Genomic DNA, 17,143 nt, shown 5'->3' on the forward strand with positions numbered 1-17,143 from the left:
GGGGGCGTTATAATGTGACGGTCAATCCCACTTTTCGTTGGTAAAAGAGTAGCCCAAGAGTTGGTGGTGGGTGGTGATGACTAGCTGCCTTCCCTCTAGTCTTACACTGCTAAACTAGGGACGGCTAGCACAGATAGCCCTCGAGTAGCTTTGTGCGAAATTCCAAAACAAACAAACTTAAAAACTTTCAGTTAAACGCTAGGTAAGATAAAAATGCATAGAAGTGTAATGAAGCCTATTATAGCCTCTAACATATGCTAATATATTATCAGACACAGCTAACATCTAATAAATGTTTTATAAAAGATAATAAGATAGTCCTCGGGTAGCTTTGTGCGAAATTCCAAAACAAACAAACCTACTATACTGAAGGTTTAATTCTATTTCACTTTTTATTTATCTTTAGCATTGCGAAAACATAAATCATTAAACTAATTCTAACTTTGAGGTTTAAATACTTTTTTGCGTTAACTGTGAAAAACTCTGTGATATGTGATCGAAAAGCTATAAAAAAATTCCAGTTACACCTTTTCTTACATACACATCGTATATTAAAAATCTGAACAAACTAATTACAAATTAACATTGAATTTATTTTATAAAATTCATATTTCAAAAAAATTGTAATTCAACTTTGAAAGAAAACATTTTCAAAACTTATGAGAGTAAATTTTAAAAAACAATTCGAACTGTGTGCTTGAAATACTAAAACGTGTTGTTATAAATAATCTTAAAGATAACATAAATTTTACATAAACTATAAGGATTTTATAGTTATAGTAAATAAGCGTAAAGTGTAATTATCTTTTATATTTTAACTCATCATTCTATGGTTACGACAGTGACAGATAAAGCCATCCTGCGCTGTAAAATATGTATATTGAAAGATGTTTTCTTTTTTTCTAGAAAATACAACATTATTTTCAACTTTTACTTTTGTTGTGTACGAGAAAGAGACCAACACATTTTTCATCAATATCAACGGGAATGATGAAAAATTAAAACTCTTCAGAATTGAAATCAGAAACTAAAGTAGATGAAAGAAACATGCGCCCTCTACATGATAACTGCTTAAAATAACTATCTGGTAGTTGTAACTAAAGTTTAAAATACCATTTACACGCTTTCCTTTCAAGTCCTAACACTTGATTCAAAAGAATGGCACGTAAAATGAGCTTAAGATGCTCAGTGAAGAGATGTCGTTCTATTGTTCCCTGAAACCTGCTGTTTATTTGCAAATAATATTATTATAATATTATTTGCATGTATATATCTTTATCTAATGTATATCATTCATTTAAACACTCTTAAGAAGTAAAAATTACCTGACAATAAGCAGGAAAGCTCTACCAAGATTGACTATTTGGCACAAAAGATTGGTAAAAATATTCATCCTGGGAAATTACCATTAACCCTAGATATTTTTTAAAAAGCACTGACATCTCTCTAAGCGTTTGTACATACGTCTATTCCTATCTCAACAAATGTTGTTGTTGTTGTTTTTTTTCTTTTTGGGAAAGAAGACGATTTCTTTGTAATCTAAGAAACCTTCACTATGTTCTCTTTACTCGTACTTTAGGTTTATAGGCTATGAGCGGAAAATACAGTAATATTGTGTAATAAGATAAACTTCGAATTTTGTACTGTAACCTAATAGTTTTTCGTGTGATTGAACAGTATAGTTGAAAAAACAAAATTAAAACTAATTCATCGCCCCTCTAGCACTGCTATAGAAAGTGATGAGACAGAGTAGGTTTCGTTTTCTAGTCAGAAATAATGAGGTCAGTGAAACCGGTACTATAACTAACAGACTTGTGTTTTCTAACGAATTGTGGGTAGAATGCGTTGTCGAATGTATTGTTATATTTCAAAGTTTTTTCGTGCCATTGTTTCATATTGTTTTATTGCAGGAGCCTTCTGTTCGCTTCGTTAGTTCATTGTTACTGCTGCGTGCTGACTGAGAGCTAACAAGTTGTGTAGGTGGGGGTCAGGCGCCCACTCGGTTCACGCTTGACGTCACTCGCCGATATTGCAACTTTCTATGCAGTGTCGCATTGACTGTCACTGTTTAGCGGGGGAACGTGGTGAGTAGACACACGCAGAGAAGCCGGTACAGTAGCTCACTATACAAACCTGATTAATTCCTGTACGAACAGCGGTGGAAGCACAAGTAATATGTAAGTAACTAGGGTTGCTAGCTTTAGCGAGCATATGGAACATCTGATCCAACTGTTTTACTATAAGTACATCGAGTAGCGTTTTTTATCCTGGCTGCACACAGTAATATTAGTTCTGTTTCACTACGGTTGCAACTAGCAACAACAGTTTTACCTTATTATAATTGTAATCAGATATGCGTCTTGGTCGCTATTAAACAGAATATCTCAGGTGTAATGTTTGAAAACATAAAATCCATTTGCTTCTTAAAATCCGTGCACAAACACTTGTGCAATAAACATGTTTTATGAGAAGATTGCAAATTCCTGTGGCGAGTAATAATGACAAGCGAAAGATGTTTTAACGTGTTACGCACAAATCAAACGAGACTGTGTTGAGATGTTGTTAGTATTCAAAATTATGTGTTATTGATCAGTAGCTGATTTCGATTTTAAAAAGGGCACTATTTAATTTACATTTTGCTCATTAACTAGTTATTACAGCTCAAAACATGTTTTTGTATCATGTCACCATTCACTTCGCATGCTTTTAATCTGTGCCACTGAATTAAATGTTTATAAACTATATATTAAAATACTTGTTAAAATTAATTGTCATGAAATTCTTTAGAGAAATTCAACGTCATCCTAAGTGTAGAATTACCTTATTGGTTAGGGCCTGGCATGTCCTAGCGCGTTAAGGCGTACGCTTCGTAATCTGAATGTCGCGGGTTCGCGTCCGAGTCGTGCCAAACATGCTCGCTCTCCCAGCCGTGGGGGCGTTATAATGTTACGGTCAATCCCACTATTCGTTGGTAAAAGAGTAGCCTAAGAGTTGGCGGTGGGAGGTGATGACTAGCTGCCTTCTACTCTAGTCTTGCACTGCTAAATTAGGGACGGCTAGCACAGATAGCCCTCGAGTAGCTTTGTGCAAAAAACCAAAACCTTATTGGTTTACGAATGTTATCAGTAGAAAGCGAATGTAAAAACTGTTAATTAATCTGTAGCAGTTTACCTACCACAGTACCTGTTGTATGTAGAAAAACTTGTACAAAGGTATAATGGATTTTTCATTTATTTTTTAAAGTTTATCTCGTATACGTATTGAATCAGTGCAAAAATGCTTTTAGTAACTGCAAGAAATATTCGAACGTTTAGTGCAGAAAAATAAGCAGGAATGAAATATATATTTTTGAAAAACGTGTGAATTTTTATATATGTTGTTAGGGTATGTATTACTGAGACATAAATATCGCTCTCCACACACAGTATCTTGAGATTGTAATAATATTCTTGTGAAAACCCTAAAATGTCAAACTGCATAAGACATATAATACGTTACTAGCGCAACTCTTTCTCAATGCAAATAATATTAGTTTACGTGTAAATCTTCACTACTGAATAAGGTAAAATTATCATCTCTGTTTTAAAATATGTTGATTAAAGATGAACATGAATGAACGTGTAACAATTATAATGATAAAGCACGTGTCGATATATGTTGGGCACAGCTTCAATCACTCTTTACAAATTCATAACGTACGACTAGTGCATAAAGAAAGTTAGGTTTTGTTTGAAAGGTGTTAATTATTTTCCATTCTCAACAAAAGAGACTCTAGATTTTGAGCAGGAAGTAATTAATTTTTAAATACAAGTACGTTATAACTCCTGTCATGTTGTTATTCGTTTCAAAACAAGTTTAAAGTCTTATTTTCTAATAGCCATAAAAGATGTGAGCTTAACATTATTCACAGTTTACAGATATAGTAAATACTGTTATAACGCAAAGTAACACAGAGAATTTAGTAAAGACCAGTACCTGCTAAACATTAAGATAAGAACACTGTTTGCTATGCGTTTTAAAGTGTTCACGTGTTGCATAAAAATTAAAATTGATGTCGCTCTTTAATCATTTATTATTACGCTTGCTCGTCAATATATTTATGCATGGTGCCAGTTCAACATAAGTACATTTAATTTATTCTAGATGGCAGCATGTCATAACCGATAATATACAGAAGTGGTCATTTGACCGAATGGGCCTTCTTATCTCACTTTAAAAACTGAATGCATCAGTTAACGTACCTTTTGTTCACTTGAAGAAAAATAATAGTTAATTATTCAAACTTCATTGAGCTTGGAGATTTTTTTGAAATTTTTGGTATCAGTTAAAGTAATCCTGAACGTTGTACCTTAAATATGATTTCATCAGCTTATATCAACTGGTCGAACACTGTTGGCCCCCGCTAATACAGCGGTAAGTCTCCGGATTTACAATGCTAAAATCAAGGGTTCGATTCCCCTCGGTGGGCTCAGCAGATAGTCCGGTTTGGCTTTGCTATAATAAAGCACACACAAACACACTCGAACGCTGTTCTGTAAATGTTGCTAAGGTATTTTATGTGAGAAAAGTCTGAACCTTCCATCATAAATGTATTCTTAGTGGTGTATTTCCAGCAAAATCGCTGTACCTTAAATAATATCTTATTGTCGTAAATCTTGCTAGAACGAAGGTTCTCTGCCTTAGATGTCACCATACCAGTTTAAGTTACGTATGCAAAGACCATTTATTGTTACTAGATAATATTATAGAAACTCTGACTGAAGCGTATCAAGTGAAATCAATAAATAAAACTCTAAAGTTTCAATGTTAGCATTAGTATACAAAACGTACATGATAGAAAGTCTTTGTACAACTATATGTTTTTTCATCTATAATGCTTACTGTTCATATGTCATATTGAACGTGTTTTAGTGTTTATCGTGCAGCAAAATAAGATGCAAGAACATTTTTTATTTATAATTGTAAACAACTTATATTACTATAGCATTAGATAGTAAAATGAGTTTTGCTTTTATTGTTTTACAAATTTATTCGGAGAGTTTATTTGTTTTCGAATTAAGTACAAAGCTACACAATGGGCTGGCTATCTGTGCTCTGCCCACCACGGGTATGGAAATCCGGTTTTCAGCGTTACGAGTTATTCGGAGTGATAAAGTTTATTGTTTATTATGAAATTAAGGAAATAAAACTTGACCACACTATAACTATCTTGAAACTAAATAAGTGACATTCAACGTGGTTTTCATTATTTTGAATGCAATTTTAAAAGACATTTTTCACAATGTTTGGGGATTTACTTCACGAATTGTCATAATGGTACAAAATGAATTTTCAGCCATATAGTATAAATTCATAAAAAAATCCATAAGTATTAAAGTATTTACAGAAGTTCGCTTATACACTGCTGGCCAAAATCTTAAGGCCAATGAACATAAAGAAAAAATATGCATTTTGCGTTATTAGACTCAACCACTCATTTGAGAAGAGTTTCGAAGGATGAAAATAAGATAAGGGAAAATAAAAACAAAACTTTCTTAAAATTTAATAAGGAAAATATAAACACTATGGAATTAGCCTAAATACTAACTGGTCAAAAGTTTAAGACCATACTGAAACGAAATGTTAATCCGTAAACACGTAACGAAGTTTAGTCATTTGTGTTCAAACATTAGCGTTATCAACATCTCCTGTGTTACTGGCCAAGCGTGTTGAGGCGTGCGACTAGTAATCTGAGAGTCACGGGTTTGCATCCCCGTCACGCCAAACATGTTCGCACTCCCAGCCGTGGGGACATTATAATGTTACGGTCAATCCCACTATTCGTTGGTAAAAGAGTAGCCCGAGAGTTGGCGGTGAGTGGTGATGACTAGCTGCCTTCCCTCTAGTCTTACACTGCTAAATTAGAGACAGCTAGCGCAGATAGCCCTTAAGTAGCTTTGCGCGAAATTCAAAAACAAATAAACAAACTCCTGTGTTACACTGGGTAAAAACATGGCAAAGACTAAAAAGTACACATAGTTTGAACGTGGCAGAATTGTCGAGCTTCAAAAGCAAGGTCTCTCTCCACGTGCCATCGCTGGTGAGATTGGGCGTAGTAAATTTGCTGTTGCAAATATGAGTAGTCGGCCCAAGAAAATTTCGCCGGCGTTGAGCAGGAGGATTCGACGGGTTGTCCGACAAGAAACTAGCCTATCGTCGAACCAGATTAAGGCCCTCACAGACGCAGAATGCAGCTCAAGAACAATAAAACGGCATCTACGAGAGAAAGGCCTTAAAAACCGTAAACGTCTTCAAAGGCCACGCCTCCTTCCACACCACGAAACAGCTCGGTTAAACTTTACTGAGAAGCACCAAACATGGAACTTAGAAATGTGAACGAAGGTTTTGTTCTCTGATGAGAAAAAAATTTAACTTGGATTGTTCAGATGGCTTCCAACGTTACTGGCACGATAAGGATATTCCACTGGAGACATTTTCTACACGACACAGTGGAGGAGGTTCCATCATGATCTAGGGTGCTTTCTCCTTCCATGGAACAACGGAGCTTCAGGTTATACAGGGGCGTCAAACAGCAGCTGGCTACATTGGCATGGTGAAGAGAGCATCCTTATTGACTGAAGGCTCTCGCTTGTGTGGAAATGACTGGATCTTCCTGCAGGACAACGCTGCAATCCACAATGCCCACAGGACAAAGGACTGGTTCATAGCAAATAACGTGATTCTTTTGGACTATCCAGCGTGTTCGCCCGAACTAAACTCCATTGAACTTGTTTGGGGGTGGATGGCAAGGGAAGTCTATAGAAATGGACGTCAATTCCAAACAGTGCATGATCTTCGTGAAGCCATCTTCATCACATGGAATAACATTCCAGCCAGCCTTCTGCAAACGCTTATATCGACCATGCCAAAGCGAATGTTTGAGTTATTTGCAATGACGGTCGTGCAACTCATTAGTGAGACCTCTTATTGGGCATTTCCTACCCTGTTTAGGACTTCTTTTTGGTATGGTCTTAAACTTTTGACCAGCTAGTATCTAGGCTAATTTTATAAGGTTCACATTTTTCCTATTAAATGCTAAAATGTTTTTTTTTTTTATTTTCCCTTTTCTTATTTTCATCTTTCGAAGATCTACTCAAATAAGTGGTTGAGTCTAACAGCGCAAAATGCATATTTTTTCTTTATGTTCATTGGCCTTAAGATTTTGGCCAGAAGTGTATATCTATTAAACCAATGACATTTTTCTTAATATACGCTTAAATAATTCTATGGTTTTAAATAATATTTTCATATACTCTGAAACAATTATATATCTTGTTACATCGTTTAACTTTTGTCTACAAAGCTGTAACTTGAATTATCAAATACTACAACCCTCATTTATAAGATACTTTAAATCTTCTTCAGATCTTCACTGTTTATGTAGAATGTGGATTGTTGTTTTTTCTATTGAATTATGTTTTGTTATTCGTTCATGTGTTGTAATTATAAACGTAAAAATTGAATGTAGTAAGCATATTATAATAATATGAAGTAAGTAACACTGCGAGTTATTTTACCATAACCTCTATTTTTCCCTCACATAACTTTTACCTTAACATCTAAGCAGAAAAAGAGTACAAAACGTAATTAATTCAGATAACAGCAATAAATTCATCTGTCATTCTGCTTTTTAGTTGTTTGTGTTAAAGCACAAAGCTGCACAATGGGTTATCTGTGCTGTGGCCGTCACGAGTATCAAAACTTGGTTAGTATTGTTATAGGTCCTTAGACACTGGGCGGTATCACTCTGGTTTACTGCAACTTAATATGTGTAGTATTTCAAAGAGGAATTTATTTTTGAATAAAAGTTACTTTTTAACTCAATGTTTGGCAGTATTTTATAAGTTAAAGTAAGAACAATGTCATTTTAGCAACAGTTTCTAATCCTTTCAATATTAGTACCTTACTTAATGCCTACAGTTGTAATACCAATCAATTATTTTTACTTTGGTCTGGAATTTTAAATTGAACGGCGTAATTTCGTAATGAAAGTATAAAAGCACACGAACGGACATTGTATTATTAGTTTGAACATTGTTCTATAACTGTGTTTGGAATTTTGTCTTAAATTGTTTTCGACAGTCCTTGATTATACGTTAATTTTGTGTAACTAAAATATATCTCAACTCGGCTGGTTAACCTCGAGATGACTTAAAAAGGTCGAAACGTTGTTCTCTACTTTATTTTAATATAGTTTTAATACCCATACCAGCCGTCTTGAGATACATTTTTGCTTTAACTGTTTCTCTTCATCGCGAATTACTGTAACTAAAATGGTTTAAATAGTACATACGATTTACTTTTGGGTACAGTTTTTATAATCACGTTACACTTTTATTCTTCATTATAATTTCTTATGTTTGCACTTAGTAAAACCTGAAGGATTTTATAATTGCGTCAGAATTATCACAACCGATTTAGTTCATTGTGATAAGGAAAAGTTAGATGATTTTATAATTATGACAAACTTTCAACCGTAAATTTCAATGTTTATTTTCTTGAAGTTAAAAAGATTTTATAACAACTCTGATCTTTTGCTATAAATTTCGACGTTGTTCTCAGTAAAAGCGTGGTTTGGTTACGAAAGTGCCTGATTGTGAATCCGAATGTACATATTTCGCGTCCCATTATCTGAGAAAAACATCGCACTTTCTCACTTTGGGACCGTGGGTACGTTATAAGACTGATGGTCAAATCGAATAATCTTTTAGAATACTCTAAGACTAGCTGTCTTTCCTCTAATCTATTGGTTCAGAATCGGGGACGTCTACCTTTGCGCGAAATTCAAAAACAACATCATCAAGAATTAATTCATTATAGTTAGGTTAAAAATGGAAAGCCGGAAATGCAGGTTTGAATCTTACTTAGTATCCACCTTGTTTTAAACAAAATGTATTACAATCACAATATACCCATTAATTAACTTGACTCAAGGGTGTGATCTATATGAAGTGATGTTTGTTTGTTTTGAATTTCGCGTAAAGCTACACGAGGGTTATCTGCGCTAGCCGTACCTAATTTAGCAGTGTGAGACTAGAGGGAAGGCAGCTAGTCATCACCACCCATCACCAACTCTTGGGCTACTCTTTTACCAACGAATAGTGGGATTAACCGTAACAATATTACGTCCCCACTGCTGAAAAGGCGATTATGTTTGGTGCGACAGGGATTCGAACCCGCGACCCTCTGATTACGGAACCCTTAACCACCTGGCCATGCCGGGCATTGAAGTGATGAAAGCTGACATTGGTCGATACTGGATTTCTCACCAATGAGTACCATACCGTTATCGATATGATTTCATGGTAAATTCTGCGCATCATTAATCTAATGTTTTAATTAAAATATAAAAAAACATTTTAATAATAATGTAATAATTAAGACAGATTAATTTACTAATGAAATAATTACATAAAGTTCATGTACATCTTAAAATAATTAAAAATGATATGACAATAGACGTATCTTCTTAAAGAACTTGAAATGTACAGTTACAGTTGGTTCCCTTCATTGTAACTGGTGTTTTCTGCCGTAATTACAGTAAAATCATAGGAGATTCCACCAGTTTAGGATACTAAAGTTAAGTCTAAATCCACACAAGAAGACAAAAATGCAAACTTTACATAATATTATCCGTTCAAATATTTTAATTAATACGCCTTAAGCGTGATATAATTAAACAAAAAAGATTCACAATGCAAAAAGATACACTAACGGTTATTATTTTGAGAGACACAGCTTCCAATTGACTTTGCAGAAAAACTTGTTAACATTCCATGTATTTGTTATATTACACGTAAGACAATTTATACTATTGATAATTACACTGAGTAAAAAAACTCATGAACATTCTTTTTCGGCTAAGTATGTTTGTTTGTTTGAAGTTAAGTACTGAGCCATACAATGAGTTATCTGTGATCTGCCCGCTCGGAGTATCGAAACCCAGTTTCTGGAGTTGTAAGTTCGCTGTAATATACTTATAGTAGTTTTTATTAACCAAAACTTTGATTTCTACACATCGTGTGTTTTTGATAATTCTATTGTGGAAGATATACGTTCATCACACTAATATTGGCAGTAGTATGGTTATCTGTGCAGGTGTGCGTTACACTGTTGTGGCACTGCCTGAATGGTTAGATGATAGTCTGTTACAGTGTGAATTTAACTATCAACGTGTGACACTAGCTTGTGCAATATAGTTTCATATAGTATAAGGGAAGCAATCTCATAATATTTGTATTTTATATTAATACCGTATGAGAAACCATTTTCACAATTATCGCTTTGTAAACTTTAATACATCAAGTGGGTCATAAATAAGATTTCGGATCTGCTGCATTAAAATCCGGGGTTTGATTCTCCGTAGTGGACCGAGCACAGATAACCTATCTTGTAGCTTTGTGTTAAAACTAACAAAAAATTAACCCATTGCCTGATGATTTGTCGTGTAGGGTACGATCTGCTTCCTGCAGTTGAATACACAGCGTATGACTTGCAAATATTTCGTGCGCATTTAGAGCAGCCGCATTCAATGAGTTAAAATATGTGATAAAATTTCACTAAATGACTTAAATTTTTCATATCATGCTACTTTTAACTAGCTTTGGTAGAGCTTTACTTTTGTCCAATATCTTTTCATGAGAAAGAGCACGTTTTGAAAATTACTATGAAAAAGCATGAAAAAAACAACAACAACAAAACGTATATTTTAAGAAGTAAAGCGAATTAGTTGATATCAATAATAAAGCAGAAGTTTGTTTGTTTGTTTTCGAATTTTACCCAAAGCTACACAAGGGCTATCTGCGCTAGCTATCTCTAATTTAGCAGTGTGAGACTAGAGGGAAGGGGGCTAGTCATCACCACCCACTGCCAAATCTTGGGTTATTCTTTTACCAACAAATAGTGCGATTCACCGTCGCATCATAACGCCCCCACGGCTGAAAGAGCGAACATGCTTGGTGTGACGGAATTCGAATCCGCGACCCTCAGATTACGAGTTGACTGCCTTGACCACCTGGCCAGGCCGGGCCAGAAAAAAAGTAATGGTGGTTACATATGTCTAATTTCGGAATTATTTGAATTGTTTGGACAAACAAATACATATAGAAGATATGCGCATTTAATGTTTTTATCTCATATGTTCAAATTTGAATGATTCAATTATTAAATTTATTTAACAGTTTGAATATTAATCTATTAATTTTCTTCTGGTTTCAGAATTTCATTAACCTTATCCTTTAGTTGTTGCTTGAGTTTTTCTTTTTTCCAATGTATATATGGATTTTGAGAATGAAATAACAATAATATTTAGAACACTTTTTCCTGAGATTCTAAACCACAGTACCACTATTATATAAATGTACACGAATGAAAAGGCCTATTCTACAAACCTAGAGAAGAGGCTGGACTTGCGCAATACGCATTTAACATTATAAGTTACATACATATTAAACTAAAGCAAACATATAAACTAAAATAATATTAAATCCGTTACAGGTTTTATGACCCCTTATCTCACGACTTATTCGGTTTCATGCCCCACCTATCTCAGGACTTGTTGGGTTTTATGACCCTCTGTCTCAGGATGTATGGAATCTTATATACTCACTAAGTGTGGAATAAGTGTTTTGAACCCTTTACCCACACAATTATACTCTGAGGACAACAGTGCGCTGTTAGTTTGAAATAAGATGGAATATGCTTTATTAGCTTATCAAATGTATCTAGAGTTACTCTTGTTTATAGGCAATATTGAAACCTATTGACCTATAAAACTTTAGAACACGCATTCGGCTCTCTTTTCCTACTTTGAAAAACAGTAAGTTTTATTGAATGAAAGAAACAAATTAGTTAAATATTTAAAATAACCATCTACATTAAGATACTTTAAACTTGAAGCTATAGACAATAACACAAATATTTCTTTCTAGAAACATATGACAAATTATGATAATATAAGTGAAGACTAGAATTACATTACTAATATCTTGTTTGTCTAAATTGATACAGCCAGAGTTACATTACTAATATGTTGCCTAGTAAGAGTATAAATCGATACAGACCAGAGTTACATTACTAATATCTTGTATAACCTGTATCTACACAGACCATAATTATAGTTCTAATACATTGTCCATGCAGAAAAAGTTTCAATACTAATGTCTTGACATAACTAGTCTGAAACTACATAGTCCAGAATTACATTAATAATGCTTCTTCTAAGCTAGTCTGAATGTATACAGACAACAACTACGTATTCTCAAGACAGCTGGTATGTGTATCAAAACTTTAATTAAAATAAAGTATAGAGCAACGTTTCGACCTTCTTAGGTCATCTTCAGGTTAACGTTTTTCTGTACTTTATTTTAATTAAAGTTTTAATACCCATACCAGCCGTCTTGAAAATATATTTTTACTTCAAAACTATACTCACATTACTAATATTCTACATAGTCTCTATTTTTAATTTTTTGTATAATATGAAACTACACTCTCTCAATAAAATATAATGATTTACATGAATTACAATGTTAGCAATCGATACCAGGCAAAGTGTAATTTATCGATTAAGTAAATGCGAAATAATAAACAAGAATATTTATAAAATCCACACTTGTCAAATGTTGCAGAAAACACTCAATGTTGATATCATATTTATATATGGCCTTTTATTTGTTAAAACAAGTAACTGGGTTCCAATTATCTTTTTATTACCACAAAATTACAGTAAAACTATATATTTTCGTAACATGTAATCAAAATTAATATTATATCATCAAAGAAAGGAATATAAAAGTGAAAAGATGAGCCGCTCAAGGTATATGAACGTCTGTGTGTTTGAACTTAAGCAAAAAAAACTACATAATGGGCTTCGAGGGTGCTAAGTCCGCCAACATACCACTGTGCCACTGGTGGGCGGAGAGTAACGTTCCAAGTGGTATTTCCTAAGTTTAAAAGATATTGACAAAGCATTTAATTTTCATAATTATCAAAAACATTAGTTTCAAGTTTATAACAGAATATGATATCGTAATTTCAAAAAATATGGTGTGTCAGAACAAATAGTGGATAACTTGATTGACTGTAAAACCAATAAACTTCCAATAATTTATTCTTATAATTTTACAACAATAATCTGGAATTTAATGTCTCCAACCTCATATGTAATTATTATTGTCTCCAAGTGTTTTGCAGTACTGACGATTTTCAAAATCCCAGATTCTAAGGAAGATGCTTTTGGTTTTATCCCATACTCGGGGTGTTGTGGGAACTTGTACATGGCTTCTCCTGAAGGTCGTATTTAGAAAACTAGGTTTTTTAAAGAGTTGTGTTTAATGTGCTAACTTTTACTTTTTTAATAATTCAGACAAGACTTTTGGAATGTTTTCTTTTTAACCATCTGCATTTTTCTGTTTAACTATTTTATTGGGAATTTTTACCAATCTTGTAATGGGTGTTGTACTTTCAGGTAAGACAATTCCACTTAGAATTACAAAAGTGGTCCACTAATTAAAGTAATTCTACGTTCCCTGACTGCTGAAGTCGTGATAAATAGAGTAAATACGGGTGTACAATTGAAATGAACAATCTTTATTTGAGACAAACACAATGAAATCGTATACTTAACTTGGTATAACGAACAGAAGAGTTTGTACTAACTGGATTATCTTAAGCTCCAAACTAAATCTCTGATCATGTTTCAAACTACTTATGTTCCAGACTGACTAGCTCTTACATCAAATATTGACACTACTCACGTCTGACTGTGACAAGAACAACTACCACCTACAAATGAAATACAAGTGAGACCACTATCTTTCCAACGAGAAAGAAAAAGATTATACTTTATGGAGTGAATAAACATCATACAACAGGTAGCTAAAGTGAAAGAAGTTCGAGACATTATATACCAAAGTGGTGTAAAAATTGCACAAAATAACAAGTTTAAAAAATGTCTGTGGGTAGGTGTATTTGATTATATATATACATGACAAAAGTATATATATTTTTTCTTCAGGCTAAGCCCTATATTATTGAACAGGACGGTTGTATTTCGCTGCTGAAATCACATGTTAAAAGAGAGTAGACCCACATTTGGAATAAATTATAGCTTGGAATATTTAGTTAAAACTTTCCCCCCGCCTAAGCGGTACATAGCTAGTAGAATGGGCCACCACTGCATATGTTAAGATATTCTAAATATATGGCGATTTCAGGATTTATCCTTTTAATCTCGTCTATAATTCTTGAAAATTAATCAAAACGGCTCAAATGATACAAGTAGAGGCTTTGGGACAGTCAGTGTAAATCATAGCATTATTTGACTCAAATCCTTACCAGACACAGTCCGTGGTATGATAAAGTGCAACATTACGTTAAAGTTTGTAGACCTTTGTACCATACAGTTTCACAAATAAACGAAGGATAGCGTTGTCTGTAGTGTCACAATAACAATGCATTTATGGTTTTATAAAAGATTTGATGGATCACACCTAAATCAATTACAAAAGGTCTACACTGTGACATTAACTTCTCCTCACCATTCTTCATAGTTTGAAAGAAAAAAAACAGTCTTAGCCAAACCGTTCTTTATCTTAGATACACCGCTTCGGTCCGGCATGGCCAGGGGGTTGAAGCACTCGACTCGTAATCCGAGGGTTGCAGGTTTGAATCCCCGTCACACCAAACACGCTAGCCCTTTCAACTGTGGGGCGTTATAATGTGACGGTTAATCCCATTATTCGTTGATAAAAGAGTAGTCCAAGAATTAGCAGTGGGTGGTGATGACTAAGTGTCTTCCCTCTAGTCTTACACTGCCAAATTGAGGACGGATAGCGCAGATAGCCCTTGTGTAGCTTTACGCGAAGTTCAAAAATGAACAAACAAACAATACGCCGCTTCACATAATGATTTTCTTAACATTCATGTCTACGGCCAGGTCTTATTGGGTTCATTTGCAAAGTGGATAATATAGATGTAGTTCTGTATATGCATTAAAGTCATGACTTTATGGCTTTAGATGTGTGGTTTTATTTCACATTCCGTTTTAAAATCTGCACTAAACAGGCAATGATAAAATTGTAGGACGGGTATTTTATATTAATACATTCAATGGTTTTTCATTTTTATATTCAATTGGCTTGAAATCTATCGGATACAAATGTCATCATATATAATACCAGTAATTGTTTCTCACTGGAGGTTTCTGGTCTTCCTAACTCGAACTGGCTCTTTGGGGCAGATGTTGCCTTCCATTAATCATATACAGTGGGGATCAATGAGATATTTTTTCATAATCAATATGGCAGACTCATTAATAACTGCAGATGTACTGTCTGAGTGCATTTGGTAATATAGTGGAAATTAATTTCGTATTGGTAAAATATGAATCACAGATCTTCTATAATCAAAACTAGAAACAATCTATAGCTATTTTTATCTTGAAGACCGTTTACATCTAACATAAAATGTAAAAAATAATGTACTTAAAAATTCAAATAAACTGAACAAGAATAAATACTTAACTGAAATACATAAATAAAACGCACACAAATACGGTAATACTTATAGTAGGAATGGGGATACATAATACATGGAATAAAAACTATTTCCTCATATATACCATAAACAAACAATGTATTTGAGAGACATCCTTTGGCGATAAACATACCATATACAATCCGTGATGACAAGAAAACCTACTTGTAGAGAAAATTGTATATTTAAATACGGCTGGAATGGATAGAGAAGGCACTAATAGAGAAGCGAACAACGTTTCAAACTTCTTCGGTCATCGTCAGGTTCACAAAGAAAGAAAGGGTTACTAACAGGTAGCTGACCACATGTTTGAAGGCGGTTGTGTAATTTAGTGTAGGAATGTAGAGGGCGTGCTTAGATGTTAGTTATATTTATTAAAATAGGTATAAAGGTGTTCCTTTGTATTTGTTTATTTTGTGCTTGAGTTGTTGTATAAGTAAGGCTTCTTTAATTTTGCGTTTGTTTATGTTTGTTTCTTTATTTAGTATTTGGGTGTTTTCTATGGTTATGTTGTGTTTATTTGATTTGCAGTGTTCGAAAACGTGTGAAGGTGACTTTATGTCTTCTGTGAGTCTGGTTTCCATTTTTCCACTTGTTTCTCCAATATGGAAGTCGTGGCAGTTATCACATCATATTTTACAAATAATGTTGGTGTGGTGTTTGTCAGTGTAGTTTTTACATAGTATAGGCCTTATTTTTGTGTCAGGTTTTTCAATAAATTTGGTATTAACTGGAATGTCATATCTTGTTACTAGTTTTTGCCAAATGTTGGCTATTTTTCTGCTAATATCGGGAATATATGATATGCAGCAGCATATGGTTTCGTGACTTTTTTAAATCGTTGGGTATATTTATAAAATACAAAATAAACCAATACAAAGGAACACCTTTACACCTATATTAATAAATATAACCAACATCTAAGCACGCCTTCTACATTCCTACACTTAATTACACAACCACCTTCAAACATAAGGTCAGCAACCGGTCAGTAACCCTTTCTTTCCTTGTGAACCTGACGATGACCGAAGAAGGTCGAAACGTTGTTCGCTCCTCTTTTAGTGGCTTCTCTATCCATTCCAGCCATTTTTAAATATATAAACCACATACAACATGAGAAGTCATACAACCACTTGAAAAATTCAGCAGAACAAATATAAAAATAAACAAACCCACATATTTCTCAATCTCATTAACTGCCTGATATTGTTGAATGCTTCTAGCTGTGTAGTAAACAGATTTACCGTAGTTATAATTGGTTTGTTTGGAATTTCGCGCAAAGCTACACGAGGGCTATCTGCGCTAGTCGTCCCTAATTTTGCAGTGCAAGACTAGAGAGAAGGCAGCTAGTCATCACCACCCATCGCCAACTCTTAAGCTACTCTTTTACCAACGAATAGTGGGATTGACAGTCACATTATAACGCCCCCATGTTTTGGTGTGACAGCGATTCGAGCCCGCAACCCTCGCAGTACGAGTCGAGTGCCTTAACCACTGGGCCATGACTGGCCCGTAGTTATAAGTGCACCAAATTAAACAATAGTACAGGAACCACGTGCTAGCGCTA

The 17,143-nt window shown here is 34.2% G+C and overlaps 1 protein-coding gene across 4 annotated transcripts in view; it reads left to right on the top strand.

The window, feature by feature from the left end:
• Positions 1–2,021: 2,021 nt before the first annotated feature.
• The window catches only part of LOC143222632 (FAD-dependent oxidoreductase domain-containing protein 2-like), a 122,333-nt gene continuing 107,211 nt past the window's right edge, over positions 2,022–17,143 (top strand). For 2 of the 4 annotated variants that reach the window (XM_076449348.1, XM_076449350.1), the window contains exon 1: positions 2,022–2,177. The gene's annotated coding sequence lies outside the window, so the exon portion shown is untranslated. The remainder of the gene's footprint in view (positions 2,178–17,143) is intronic. The other 2 variants (XM_076449347.1, XM_076449346.1) reach the window with 2 other exon arrangements.

The sequence above is a fragment of the Tachypleus tridentatus genome, chromosome 8, assembly GCF_004210375.1.
Source record: "Tachypleus tridentatus isolate NWPU-2018 chromosome 8, ASM421037v1, whole genome shotgun sequence".
NCBI lineage: Eukaryota > Metazoa > Arthropoda > Merostomata > Xiphosura > Limulidae > Tachypleus > Tachypleus tridentatus.